This window comes from Passer montanus, unplaced genomic scaffold (genome assembly GCF_014805655.1).
Source record: "Passer montanus isolate IOZ18808 unplaced genomic scaffold, ASM1480565v1 scaffold33, whole genome shotgun sequence".
In the NCBI taxonomy this organism is placed as follows: Eukaryota; Metazoa; Chordata; class Aves; order Passeriformes; family Passeridae; genus Passer; species Passer montanus.
In genome coordinates, this window is record NW_024368041.1 from 5,043,500 (window position 1) to 5,058,596 (window position 15,097).

The following is a 15,097-nucleotide window of genomic DNA, read 5'->3' on the forward strand; positions in this document are numbered from 1 at the left end:
TGGCCTGCTGGGTCCCAAAGTGTTGGAGGTATAAATAGCACTAAATCCGCAGCTATCCCATGTGTTTTATTTCTCTTACAATTCAGTGAAACTAGCATTTTTTTGCCTTACTCTTAGATAGAGCAAAGCGGGAAGCAGTTTCCCTTTTATCTGTGAATAAACATGCAGCTTTTTCTAGCCTAAGCTCTTAAAATATGGTTATGGTTGTGTAATAGCTTCTGGCTTCCCAGCTCCTCCAGTAGCCGGTGTGCTCTCTCAGGAAATCAAGTCATATCTTCCTTTGAAAAGATCCAAAAAAATATCACCCTAACCTGCTGGGAAGCAGCGAAAGACTCCAAGTTTCTTTTGGGTTTGTCAGCTGACCTTCCTCGGGCCAGATAACAGAGGGGTCTGGAGTTTCAAACCCAAATGCTTCAGCTTAAGCTGAAATGCTGGTTGTGCTCACAGTCCCACTGAGGGAATCAATAAGCTTCTGCCTCTTTTCCTGGGGGGCTTGTGAGATGGTTTTCTGTTTGTATTTCTTTTACTCAGAGCAGTCCCCTGGCTGTTTATTATCTCTTTAGCCATTCTTGCAGACCTGCAGGCACTATGTTTCTTAGGTGTGTGTACAGCCACTGCCAAAGGGGAATATTTTTCTATTCAGTTCTGCTCTTGCAGCTGCTGAAGTGAAACCTTCCTCTCCTGTTTTTTTAGGGAAAAAAAAAAGGCAAAAATTAGGAAAGCCTGCTTTAGCTTTGGGAGACAGCAGGTGAGTCCCTTTAAGGAGGAGAAGGACAATTTTGATGGCATTTTGTAGAAGTTCCCAATAGTCAAAGAGTTTGTTCTGGAACATAGCAGCTGCAGCAAATGTTTTGTGGGTATTTCCAGTGCAAACCACAGTGGTGGTATCTCAGGATATCAGTGTGAGCGCTCTCCACTGTCAGCTAAGAAATGTGGTATTTTTTTCTCATGAGAGGCTCCCAAGTTTCATTATGTTACTGTAAAAGGGCTGGAGGACCAAATCTTTCAAATTGCGTGTCAGTGGAAAAGGGAATTGCTGGAATTCCTGCTGGCATTCCTGGTGTTGATGGAAAAACTAAGTTACCAGTTGTAAAGGAGAAGGGATGGCTGCTATTCTCTTCTATTTTTCTCCCTGACTTACATGGTTTTTTCCACTTTTGTAGGTATCAGAAGTAGTGTTCATCTTCAGAGATTCCCAGGATGTAAGAAATCAAGTGCTGTGAGTGAGTACCTTTTTCTTTCCATTTTCCTTCACATGAGAAATCTAAGCTTGCTCAAACAGAAGGAGAATCTTCTAGTTTTTTTCTTTTAAAGATGTTTCAAGAAATGTTTACAGCAAGCAAATCCAGTCTTTTGGAACCAATCGAGTGCCTTTGGCACCTCTTTGCAGCCCACAAAATAAAGTCAGCATTGTATTACCACATAGGCTGAATAATTATCTCACTACAGATATAAACCACATGAATGCATTTAACTCAGAATATGGTTAGCAGGATGGACCATTAGCACCATCTGAAGCTTGTTTGTTGTTTTCAAGCTTTACCAGCTATGGAAAGACAGAATCTTGCTGGAGACTTGAGGCATTCCTTGGGAAGTGAGTTTGCATCTTTTGCAATGGAAAAAGAGCACAGATTGGCTGTGATGTTGTTTTTGTGTGTATGGACAGCACCACAGCCTTGTCATCACAATAGGAAACTATCAATATTTGGGTCTTCCCTGATGGGATAAAATGGCTTTGATGGAAGTTTTATATCACAGGAGATACTGGCACACTTGCTTCAAAGCACCTTAGCCAGGAGCTTCTACAGATATTTAAAAAAAAAAAAAAAAACAAACCTGAAAATGTATATTTGAAGAGCAGCTGCCCCTGGGCCTTTCCCTGTGCACTGCTGAAAAGTGTGGGCTGGGATTTCCCAGCAGCTGTGGCTAGTCTGCAGCTCTCCAGGTGGGCCAGCCAGTGCTCTTCTAAAGGAACCTCAGGAAATCCTGGTTGGAGCCTTTGGCTGTGTGCTTGGCACAGGGTGGGCTCCTGAGGTAGCTGCTCTGAGGCTGAAATTTGGATGCTGTTGTTCTGGGCTTCGTTGCTTTCTGTAAGTAAATTTTATTAGCAGAGGGGTAGAATAAGGGGGGTTTTTTTGAGGCTTTTATAATCAGCTCAACTCCTGTTTTCACCCTGTTCTGTGGTGATGGCAATCAGTGGTTACTTGGACATCAGCAGAGTTTTGTTTCTATTTTCATTTTAGTGGCTTAAGCCTGTTTTCTGTTACAACAACAAAAATCTATTTGGGCTAGTGTGGAATAAAACCCCAAATTGAAATCAGCCTGAAAAAGAAAGGGCTAGTTTTGATAAAGAAAAAAAACTGAGTCCATCCATGTTTGGTAAAGGTGTGGTGAAAATTCCCTAATGAACACCTATCAAGCTTTCAGAAACTGGTAAGCAAAAAAATTGAATCCTTTTTTAAGCCTTTTGTGAAGGTTACTGGCAATGAGTGCAGTAACTGCAGAAAAAAGGGATGTGGAATGATGACAGTGTTTTGTATTGATCTCCCACAGTAAGGTCCACGGTTCATATTCTTCCTTTGAATCACAGATGTTTTCTTCTAACTCCTTGGTGTTTAGACTGCCACACAGGACCTGCTAATTGAGCTGTGGGGCTTGTTTTTTGTGAGTCACAAAGCACTGCACAGGGTGGGCTCTGGCCTCTGTTTTTTTACAGCTGTGTTGGCTTCAGAGTGATGAATAGATACCAATTTAAGTTTAAAAAAAAACTCAGCAGAAGCGTGCTTTGTATATATTGTGTCTCTCAAAGTATATCCACATCCTAGAAAAGCCCTTTGCTCATCTCAGAACCAAAACTTAATTGTTTTTCTCTTAGGTAGGCAGTGTTAAAATCTGGGAATCATTTTCTCAGTTCCTAATGAGTGTATATCCTAAGGCACCCCTGTGGTGGTTGGTTCCACAAAGGGTTGAACATGGGGACCTGCTCCTGCTCTTCAGAGAAGGACCTGCTGGTCCCTCATAGATGTTGTCTGTGTTATTAAATCAAAGTAAAACAGCAGTGCTGATACAGGTGTGTACTCCACAGGTGCCTCTGATATATTATAGCTTTGCTAAGAGGATGAGAGATAAAGCCAAGAGTAGCCTCCTTGGAAGCTCCCCAGGCAACTGGTGTATGGTCTCAGATGGCTCTGAAATTACTGCAAGATACAGGCACAGCTCAGCAATGAAAGGAGACTGGAAATTCTATTTACCTGTCTTGCCACACTCTGGCTGCATGACTGGGGAGCATGAGATGGCTGCAGTGGGACAGTGCTGACTGAGAAACTTACCTCCTGGTCAGAAGCTCAGGAAAACCCAGAGCTAGAAGAATTTGGCTCCTCTATGTCTGCTCTCTCTGTCCTCTTGCAGTATTGTCCTGCAAAATGTTTCAGTCCTTCTATGAGGGAACTGATGGAGAGAAGGAAAAAGAGACTTTTTTGTCATTTCCCTTTCTCTGTTTGACTGCCAGCAGCTGGAGGTGAATCTTGCCAGTGGCTGCTCCCAGAGGTGCCTGTCCCCTCTGAAGGGTGGCAGTGTGGGTGTCAACAGGGGCTTGGGGTGGCTCTGACTGACATCCTTGCAGAGGGGCCTTGACCAAGAGCTGTGTTATGAGCTGTTAGGGAAGGTGTTGGTTTGGGAAGCTCCTGCCACTTCCAGTGGACCTGGGGACATTTTTGAGCAAGCTGTGAGTGGTGGTTGCTTCACCCATTAGGCTTTAATTCACCATCCCTTTGTAAGGCAGCATCTCTGTCCTGCTGTTTAAAAGCAATACCCACTTTATTATGGGCAGAATTCAGCTGATGGAGTTTTGTTCTCTGCAAGGCAGAGCCATCTCTTGGTGGGGGACCAAGCCCTGGGATGCAGGGGAGGGGTTCCTTCAGGTTGTAGGTGCATCCTCAGCTGGCAGGTGGTTGTGTGGCTGCTCTCCCACCTCAGGATGCCCTGGGTCAGGACAGGTTGGTGAGGTGGCTGCAGATCCCAGGATGCCGAGGGCTGGCTACAGTGTTGGACTACAAAGGCACAGTGGGTCTGGTGGGGGAGCAGGAAGGACAGAGAAACTGTCCTTTGGGCAGTGGTAGCTTGGAAAAATTAACTCACTTATGTCAAGGCCTCTGGATGTATAACTTCAAAAAATACATACTTGTTGCAGTAAACTGTTCTCTTATCAGACGAGATTTAGATGAATTTGGGGTTATTTTTGTTTCTTGGAGCTTGAGCAGTGAATTTGCAAGCATTTTCTGCAGAGAAAATGACAACAGTGTGTTAGGGATGCCAGAACTACACACAGAAACTGCTTTGCCAAATGCAACAGTGGTGCTACGTCCTTGCTCTTACGTGGGGCAAGAGATGGGGCTCTAGCTGTAGCAGCCCTGAAATTGCCACTTGTACTTGCCACCTCTCCAAACAGTGCACTCCTCACAAAACCAACACTCATTCTTCCAGTGCTTGATCAGGCAACTGTCTGGAAATTTTGGACAGACTGTTTTATTTTTTAAAAGGAGGGGATTATTCTATTGTAACTGAAGGATAAAGATGTGGAGGAGAAGTTGGTTGGAGAGCAGGAGAAATTTAGTCAGGGGAGATGAGGCTTAGCCAAAAGCCTCCATTACAGCTCCAAGATGAGAAGGGGTGAGAGGATTTCATTCACGTAACTGAAAATCTGCAGTTCATATCATAGCAGTTCATATCACAGTCCTGGGCAGGTTTTCCCAAGAGTTGAGTGCTGCCTGGGCTTTGGTAAGGATGGGATTGCTTCTCCCTGGCTCTCCAGCAGCCCCCAGTGTGGTGGTTCTTTGGGATCTTGCTCCATTCTTCTTATTTTTGATACTGTCTCTTCTTCCTTTTCTTTTCCATTAAGTATGATGTCACAAATTACATCAGCCCAATAACTGCTTGTGGTTGTCATAGCCACAGTCTGTGACACCCAAACAAAGCAGCAGGAAACCAAAGCTGGCATACAGATGCTGTAATATTCATCACATTCCTTTTGGTTAATAACTGTGTGGTTAAGGATTTATTTTCCATTGGGGGAAAAAAAATAGGAAGGGGGCTTAAAAGCAAAAAATTGAGTCACTGAGGAGGCAGAAGGTGGTTCTCCAACTCCATCTGACCTATGTGGCTGCACTTCTCCATCCCAGTACTCTTCCCCTGAGGGAATATTGCTCTGGCCTCAACTGCTCAACTCTCTTCTGCAACTGCTCCCATCACTTCAGACCATTGGGTGATGCTCCTCATGGACAAGGCAATGGGAGACGTTGCACTGCCTCTAACACAAGCTGTGTCCCTGGGGTAGAGACTCCCAAAGGCTGGTGGGGGGGCCAGCAGCAGCCACATGTCAGGCAGCTTTAACTGCTGGATGGCTGAGGCTGCTGTTGTTGTGGTGCATGGATAGAGTACAGAAGGGTTTTTTCATCTTTTGGGAGCATTAGGTATGAGGGGGGAGTGGTTGTTTGCTGTTCTTTGTCTTGATTTGTTTCTTGAATCTGTGAAATAAGCTTTTCTGGTTGAGCAGCAGAGCTTGTTTGTCCCTGCAAGATTTAATCACTCCTTCAGTTTTGCACAGTTGGCCTAATAGTAAGAAGGTGCTTGATATAAAAAATAATTCCGATAATGTAAAAAAAATAATAATTACAGAAATAAGTGTGGTATGAGCACTGCATTTGCATGACAAGCACTGGTGGTAGGTGCTGGGGCTTGCTGGGAGGAAGCCACCTCAGCGCCTCGCTGCTGCAGGCATGTTGGGAGCCACCATCCATGTGACCAGAACGTCCCCTTGCCCAGTGCCACCCCCCTCTGTGCCCCCACGGGGACGTACTGACCCTGGGGACTCCAGCATGGCTTCCCCAAAAGGTTTGGGCATGTGGTTCCTGGGCTGAGCCCAGGTAATTCCCCAGGCCTGCCTGTGCTGGGAGCAGGCAGCAAACACAGAGAGCAGAGTCCAGCTCTGCATTCAGGCATTCGGTGCCGTGGCTCCTGCTGGTGCTTGCAGGGAGGTGCTCATTATATAATAGCTGGTGGTTGATTAATATGCTGTGAGTCAGAAGCACCAGGGTATTTTAGCTTTCTCTAGTTGCTATGGAAACGTTATTTTAACAAATAGCTTTTTAATATTTAATTAAAACAGCTTTTGGCAAGCTGGAGTAAGAACTATTACAATTACTACTACAAAGGGTTAGCAGTGAAGTGTATTCCAGAGTCACGTTTTTTTTTTTGGTTGAGCCTGTGTCATGTGTCCCCCACCCTGATCTGTCAGCTTCAAAAATTAAAAAAAAAAAAAGAAAAAAAATCACTAATTTATTGGTTGTGAGAGATGTATTCTTGTTCCTAAGACACAAAGCAAATGTAATGCAAATCTGCAGTTACTCTTCACAATTGAAGGTTGTCACTTCTTTCAATGTACAGTGCCAAGGCAGCCCTGTAAGGACGAAGCAGTGTGATAGCATTTATTAATCACTGCTGTATCACTGGTGTTCCTTCTTCTACCTCTGCCTCCCGAATGAGATCATTCCTGTTTTGCTTGCTTCGTGTTCCCTCTGTGTCAGGTTGGATGCTTTTCCTTGCCAGCTTGTGGAGGAGGCTGGTGCTGTGTCCGGATCAGGCTCTGGACAGATTCCTAGTCTTTTTTTAGGTGAGCTCCTCTGCTCCCTGATACCAAATGATTCTGCGGTGGAGACAAATGAACAGAGAACTCAGTCTCCAGAGAAAAATAAATATTTAACAGCTCTTTGTAAATAACCTTTATTTATAGAACAGTTGCAGGTTCTATCATACTTGGTAAATGGGGATGCTTTTTATGCAAGAATTCTGCCTTGAGGGACTTGGTGGATGCTTAATGTCGTCTGTGATATAATAATGAAATAAATGTGTCGCTCTCATGGGATTCCCTTCCAGCCCCTATTTCCTGTGATTAACTTCAGTATTGCACGCTTTCTCTATTCACATCACATTCCTTAATATTGTACTGAAACCTTATTTGGAAGGGAGCACCTTTATTTCCTGAGGGGAGGGGAAGGGTGTTGAGGGTTTTGACTTGTGCAGATGGGTCTGAGGCTGTATGTACCTCCATGGTGTATCAGTGTGGTGGCTGGCCCAGACCCGGGGATTCGTGAGCTCAGCCTCTCACTCTCACAGAGTCTGGGATGGTGCTGTTACCCCATTCTATAAATGAGTGAAAGTAAAGCTGGAGAGATGGATTAGGATGTGTTTCACCCCAGCTGTCTAGAAGTTAAGCAGTTATTCTATGGTAGTTGTCTAACCACTTCCAGCATCAGCTGAAAGACTGCACCATTTGCAGAAATGTTTCACCCTGCTTTAGGACAGATGTTTGAGGCAGGTCACAGGCATAGCCCTCAGAATTGTCTATCTCTCCCCATTTAACTCTGAGCCATAAACTAGATGGGGAAAGCGTAGACGAGGAATGCCACCCTGAGCAAAGATGACCTATAGAATTTCTGTAGGTGGTCCATATCAGTGTTCCAGGCTGCAGGATGTCCTTGCTTGTCACACTGCTCTGGTCACACAGTGTCAGGTGGCCCTTCCAAAGCAGCACAGCTAATCTCTGCTACACATTGCTCACAGCTGGGCATCTGGGATTTAACAGCTCAGAAAGATATGCAAAACCAGTCCCCAGGCATGTAAACGAAGGTGCTAAAGATTTGTCTAAACCGTTCCAGCAAGCCAGGAAGAGAATTAAGGCTTTCCTTCCTGTTTACACTGAAGGTGTGTTGTCATGACCAAAACTAGAGTGATAATATTATTGCTGCAGTAATACAGCAAGTAGTTTGGGTGTGCTAGGCAGTTATTTTAAAAATCCCTCTGAGTTGCATCCCATACTTCTTTCTAGGTTCTTTGATGTCTTTTTAAATCCCTCTGCTAGCTGATGGCAACCCCATCGAATCCAAAGGTGATCCCAGGATATGGCAGGAGTTGTGATGGAAGCAGGGTCTCTGGGTGGATGGTGACAGCCACAGAGCAGCACATGCTTGCAGCCACCTGTTTCAGCTGCTGCTTCCTCAGAGGTCAGGGAAGGAATCCTTTTTATTTTCTACCTCCAAGTACCTGATACACTGCAAAAACCAAATTTTCATGTTTTCGTAGCAAATGTGGGTCTCCATTGAGCTTGCAAGGCAGCAGCCAGGACAGGCTTTGCAGTGGGATGATGGTGGGAGCTCCTGCCATGCTGGAGGGGCAGCATGGGGTGGGGACAGGCAGTGGCTGTTGTGGGGGAAGCTGACAAGCAGATGGATGAAGCTGGCATTACCAGTGGAGTGGAGGAGGTGAGCACTGCTATGTTAGCAGATGTGATCAGGCTAGCTCAGAGGGACAAGGGGGGCTGAGAGCTTTGAACCAAGTGCCCTGACCAAAGGGACCTTGTGGAACTGTTCCTTGGGGGGGAGGTGGGAAGGGTTTGGTTGATGGTGACTGGCCAGGGTAGAGGTCTGAGCAGTGATGCTTTTGAATATCAAAAGACAGTGGGTTAAGTAGCTGAAATAGGAATTGTTACAAGAAGGCACAGAAATAACATTTCTACCTGAAATTTTCATCATATGGCCCAATTTTGCAAAGGGTGCAGAGACAAGTGCTGCAGAATGGCAATCCTGCTTGGGCTACATGCTAAGAGAAATGCCCCAGGTTATGGGTGGCTGATAGTGGAAATACTGACAGGGCAGCAGATGGGGGAGCCAGGAAGTCAGGCCAGCTCTGCTGTCCCTGTCCCTGAGCAGAGGCAGTGCAGAGGTGAGCAGTGGGCTCTTGGGGGGATGGCTGTGCCAGGAGTGTGTGTGGTGGAGCAGGCCTGGTGCTGAGTGATTTGGGGGAGTCCTTGATGGATAATGCTCCTGAGTGCTGTGATGGGTGGCAGGTCTGGAAAGCTGTTCCCAGGGAGGGAAATTGGGATCATTAGGGAGGGAAAAGTAGAAGGTGGGAATCTGTATTTCTGTTTGGGTAGATGTGCACAGGAGTTGTATTGGAAAAGCTGAAATGTGATTTATGAGGGGAAATAAATGCTCCACAGTGAGCACAGACTGCTGTGAGAGAGTTTACCTGTCAGGTCCTCAGCTCAGCATCAACTACTCAGCCTCCCTGTATGGGTGCAATGTGCTATACAGATTTTCAATTTACAGTAATTTACTTGCATGTAGTCTGGAGAGGCATGACATGCACTCAGGCAGGTCTGACTTTCCCTCCCCTGTGGATAAGGGTGGATCCGAGGTGGCAGAAAGCCCTGTGTGGGAGCAAAGGGCACATGTTGCCCAAGTGAGTGCTCATAGGTGCTGCAATAACAAGGACTCCACCAAAATGAAGCCCAAGGCTTGTGGGGTTTTGTTTTGGTTTCTTTTTATGTGATTTGGGATCCCTGTACACACCTTGCATTGCAAGTCTGTGGTCTGTCACAAATCCCCATGTTACCAAGCATGGAATCTTCTCCCCTCACTTAAACCCTCATCCCCTCCACTTGAAGCTAAGCCAGGCTTTGCTAGCTTTCCTCTCCACTGGTCCCAGTGGATTTAAAAAGTACACTGCTGCTTCCATGTCTGCCTGATAAGCAAGAAATCAAGGGACAGAATAGAGTTCAGTGAATTGAAAGGAGAGAGATTGGAAGTGACAAAAATTGCAGTGAACTTTCCTGGAGCTGTCCATCTCCACCCATTCCAGACGTTTCCTTCTTTTTGCTACCATCAGTAGTTTTTGGTAGTGTTATTTTCCCAGTGGCTGCTCACTCATGGAGATGTCTGTTGGCAGTCAGGAGCCCAAGGTCTTGACAGCAGGAGCACTTGGACCTGTGAGTCTGTTTGTGAGCTGGAGAATGTGCTCCTGTCTCCTAAGGCAGCAAATGCAGCGGGGGTATCACATCACCAAGAGTTTCACACCAGACATCTGTGATGTTTGTATGGGTCATTTGTGCTTAGTCCCAGTTTCCCTGTTAGTGGCATTAGGCTGGAGCATCCCATAGGCACTGAGCACAGTGGTGGTCTCTGAGTTGACTCAGTTTTCATTGTCAGCATTAGTTATGACTCAGGTATAAACAATCTGGCACGTTTCCTGTCTGCAATTCTCCAAGTACACTCTTCCTTGCGTGCCTCAAACCAGACTATCTCTGTGTTTGCCACGCTCAGAAACCCAGCCAGGCTTGCAACAGATGAATCAAACCCTGCTGTGCTTGGGGCAGCTGCATTTCAGATGCTGCTGTGAGTGTAGGGAAGGGCAAGGGGGGTGCAGTGCTTGGAAAGTGCACCTACTACAGGAGGAGACTTGAGCTCTAGCAGCGCAGGGAATGGCCTTGCATTTATTGTCTCTGTTACTAATATTGGATTAAAATGTGGTTTATGTTACTTATATATGTAATTTTATCTAGTGAGTGTGTATTAGCTATTATATACTAAGTGAATGCAAAGGGGAGCTGCTTGGGGTTTTTTTTTAGCTCTTCCATAAAGCATTCAGTAGATGGCTGACTTGATGTGACCTTGCTGTCCTGTTCAGGAAATTTTCCTATCTGACCATGAAGGATTTGCTTTGGCAGTGAGCTGGGACTGAAGCCCTTTCACCACAGGTGGTTCCAGTGGCTGAGGGGTGCCCTGCTTGCCTCCCTACACTCAGACAGTCCCACCAGGCTTCCTTACCAGCTCAACCCAGGCTTTCCCACAGCAGAGTCTCACATGTCTGGATTCTTAAAATAATCATGGTGCAATAACAGAATAACAGCTTGAACTGGTGCCTCTGGAGGTGGGATATCAAACAAAGGAATCCTCGGCCTTTTACATCCCCACAATCTCTGTGCATGAAAGTCTGGGCTCTTCCTGCTGAGTTTTTGGCTCCTGCACACGGGTCCTTTGTTGTGCTAAGGGTCACTGCCAGCTTTTGCCTCAGGCTCCCTCCACCCGGAGCTCAAATCTGCAGCTCCACTGAATGTATTCCTCAACATCTCCAATGGTTTTACTTGCAGTAAGAGAGCCCTCTGAGTGGCCATGGACAAGCCATCCCTCTGATACTGGAGGAGTGCAGAGAAAAAGCAGCTTTCTTCTTTTATCCTGCTACTGCTGGAGTCAGTAGCAAAATTTCAGAGGACTTCAATGAGCCAGGATCAGACCTCTAAAAATACTCCCAAGGCACTAGGGGAAAGCACTTGTGAGTAGGTGAGAAGCAGCCTTGTGTTCCTATGGGGTGGAAGGGAGCGCATCCTTATTAAGTGTAAGTGTTGCTTCTTTGTGAATATGTTTCATTTGGTTCATGTTATCAAAAGGAAAGAAATCTCTGCAGTGGTAGTTTAACATGTAGGGCTGTCTGTGGCAGCAGTAAGTTTTGATCTAGTACTTTAGAAATTTTGCCCCTTTTTGTAAGAGAAGATCCCAAAGCACCTTCCTTTGCTGTGTGTGAAAATCTGAAGGGTGCATTTGTGCATGTCATGAGGATCTCTGAGCATCTCTTTCCAGCTGAGTCTGAATGAGTAAATGTGTCATTTGGACAAATTCCTGATGCATTCATTAGCCTTGTGCTAGCCCTGACTGCCAGAGGTGGCAGTGAAATCAGATGTACATCCTGTGTGTTCAAAGCAGTGTAAAGCTTCCAGAGCTTGCCATAACTTTCATCACCTTTGGGGATTCCTAAGAGTGATTTTGAGCATAGGAAGGAAATAGGGTAGTCTGGGGGTCAGGTTTTCATCCCCTGGCATGTGATATGATATCCCACCCTGGTGGTGGCATTAGCAAGCACGAGGGAATGGTGGTGGTCATCTCCTTTCCCAGCAGAGAACAGCTTCAGTGTGTCCTTTAAGCATGAAGCTAACCAGGAAAATAAAAAAAAAAGAAAAGGAAAAAAAAAACAGAACAAAAAAGCCTGCTCAGCCCCTGAGATGGCCCCAGCAGCATTCTGCAGTTGTGATATATCTGGTACACACGAAGCTGTGCACTCAGGGACAGGATAAATGGAGAGAAGGGAGATGGTGACCTCCAAAAAGCTGCAGTGGTGTCAGAGGGGAAGGAAGCAGTGATTTAGCTGTTCTTGGTAGAGGGGCAAGTGACTCCAGAGAGCATTTAAATAGCAAAACAAGTAGAAGGTGTTTTGAGGGTTTCATAAGCTGGTTGCAAAAGTAATAAACTTGAAAAATCTCATTTAGAAGGGTGGAGAGTTTCAAGGCTACATCTCTCAGCAGCATCCCAGGGTTAGGAGAGCCATGTGATCATTCCAGTATCTTAGTTTGCTTCAGGCTCATGGCAGGCTTGGTTTCATACCTGTCTAGCACCTCCCTCTTCTTGTGCATCCATTCTCTCCTTGCTCAAAAGTGCTGGGTCTGTGAGAGGAGGCTTTTTGTGCCACTGCCAGTGCCTGGGGCTTCCCACTTAGCAGACATTTTTTTAAAAGCCAAAAAAAAACCACAACAAAGCAACTGGTAGGTATAGCTGGTGAATTACCCCTGCAAATCACAGTCCCTGCTTCTGGGTTCTGCAACACATCACTTGCCTGCCAGCAAACACAGAGCTATGCCCTTCAGGTGCCTGAGGCTAGTCATGGATAGATACCTGTTAACTGTGGCTTCTCCTTCTCTATCCATGTACTGTGCTCTGGGATGTGTCAGGGGAGTGGAGCACTGGGCTCAGGTGTTCTGTGCTGTTCCCTGGCTGATGAAACACACCAGTAAATTTAGTGGTGGCAACATCATCATAATGAGCATCAACAGCACAGCTCTGCAATTTTCCAGAAGTTGTTCCTTACAGAACCCCTTCTCAACACCCTGAGCACTGAGGTGACATTACACAAGCTGACCCAATGTCTCTTTTAATGTGCTGCTTTTGTATTGCTTTCAAATGCTAGGAATTTTGCAAGAAACAAAATTTCAAATACATTAGCTCTTGCTCCATGCAGTGCAGGTTTATGGCCTCAGCTGGTCCTGGTGCAGTGTCTGCTCAGGTGGAGGCTCCTGGGCTGTTTACTGAGTGTGCTCACATTTTGTGTCATCTCCATGATGTGGAGTGCCAGGTCTTTTCCCAGGAGAAACCACCCTCTTCTGTGCAGCCTCCTTGGTTGCTGTTGGTTTGCTTTCCAGAGCACTCTAGCAGGATTAAGCTTGGCAGCACTCTGTGCCTCTGCTGTTCCTCAAACACTCAGCCTTGAGAGCTCTGAAAGCGAGGACAGCCCTGGGTCACCTCACAGGAAACCGAGATATTTAAAGAGTTTATGTAATTAGCTGCACTTTCCTTCTTAGATACTCCCAAATCTGCTTGAGCCAAGGAGCCAGCTGTCCTGTTTGCTGGCCAGGGCACTCTGTAAAGATCTCATTGTGTGTCCTGGGGCTTTCCCTGTCTTGCTGCTGGTGGGAGCCTCAGCTGGGAAGGCAGCACAGACCCAGATAGCGTTGGAGATTTGAGTACGGAAGACAAAGGAAAATTAGGTTGTGTCTGCTTTACAAAGGCTGGATTTTATTCCAGACAATTGGAAGCTGTGGGTGGGAGGGCTTTGTATTCCTGTGAGTGAATTTGGTGAGTTGGTTGTCTTTTTTTTTTTTTTTTTTTTTTTTTTTTTACCACTTCAAGGCAATGGCTAACAGCATGGCTAGATCCATGCATGCTGCCAGTCTGTGCATCCTTCCCTGTGTGGGTTATTGGAGGTGCCTGGTGTTCCTCTGCTGCTCCTTATCCCTTCTCCAAAACCCTCCTTACCAGAGGCTGGGTGCCACATTGCTCTGTGCACCTTCAGCACAGCAGCCATTGACCCCAAGTGAGCCATGTTTCACTGGAGGGCCAGGAGGGTGGTCCTCCCTTTGCAAGGTTGGTGTCATTCTGGTGGTACCACTTGCTCCTTGCCCTCTTCAGGGTACAAGCACACTCAGGCCATTGCCTGAAAGGTTTGAGCAAAATCTGTCTGGCTGCATGAATGAAAGTTGTTCAGTTTATCCCTAAAACAAATTTGCCTGCATGGGGCTGTTGTCAGAGACAGTAATGCTTGTTGTTGCTTGTTGCTCCTGAGCCACCAATTGTAGAACATGTAGCTTGTTGCTCAAAATTGCCATTTTTACCATAGTGTTAGCAGAGAGTTTTTGAAGTATATTGACTGGTGAAGACAGCAATATTTAACACCTTTTTTTTTTTTCCACTTCAAGGCAACTTACATCTAATAGTCCTCCTGACTCCCATATTAGCAGGGACATAGTGTGTAAACTCTTTGGGACAAGGAGCAGGGCTTGTTGGGTTTGTAGCAGTGACATTGTGATTGGAGAAAAACTGTTATCTGGGTAAACCTTGTTGCCACAGAAATCCTGCCTAGGAATCATACAGAGAAATGACTTTGCATGAATAACTCAAAAATGCTGGAGAAGGTATTAGGATTGAGATGATGTAGTGCAGTCAAACTCTATCTTGTTCTCTTCTAACTTATGTAAAGCAGTTTTATCTGTCTTGGGGTATGTGCGTGTTCTTTTCTTGTTTAAAGTTCCAGAAATCTACATGGGTGATCTTAAATTTGGATGAGTATTGTGTGAAAGCATTTCTGAGTTAAGTTGTAACCTGAAGCATAAGACAAAGGTTTTCTTAACTGGCTGTAGTAAATTATATTTTTAGTAAGTTATATTTGAAGCAGTGTTGCATGCCATTAAATATATGGTGAATCCCATCTGACAGATGTGCCAAAAAAAAGTCTGAGATAATGTGACCAAAATGTCATGCAGGAACAATATTCACGTAAGAGAGTAATTTCCTGGAATATAATCCTCAGGGATTGTAAAATTAAATTTGAAAATGTATCCCTATTTCTATCTTGCCCCTTGTAAAGTAAAACCACTGGAAATTGTTAACTCCTTGGTGGTTCTTACAGCAGCTTGTGAAGATGAAGCTTCTCGTTGGGTCTTTTTCCTACCCCAGCTTTACATGCCAAGGAGAAAGTGAATCCCTGCACCATCCATGGTAGCACACACTTGTAGTGCACGTGATGGAGGTTCCCCATAGAGATGTGGATGTTTTCTGCTTTGTTCTTTAGGTCTGCCAGATGTTTTTCAAGTCTTCAGGTTTCCTGAAACAGTGACCATTTTGGGCAATACCACTGCTGCCTATCAATAGGCAGAAAAAGAGTC

At 45.5% G+C, this 15,097-nt stretch overlaps 1 protein-coding gene across 1 annotated transcript in view; it reads left to right on the top strand.

The window, feature by feature from the left end:
• Positions 1–1,159: 1,159 nt before the first annotated feature.
• ZHX2 (zinc fingers and homeoboxes 2) overlaps positions 1,160–15,097 on the top strand; it is a 43,012-nt gene continuing 29,074 nt past the window's right edge. The window contains exon 1 of the mRNA XM_039715449.1: positions 1,160–1,223. The gene's annotated coding sequence lies outside the window, so the exon portion shown is untranslated. The remainder of the gene's footprint in view (positions 1,224–15,097) is intronic.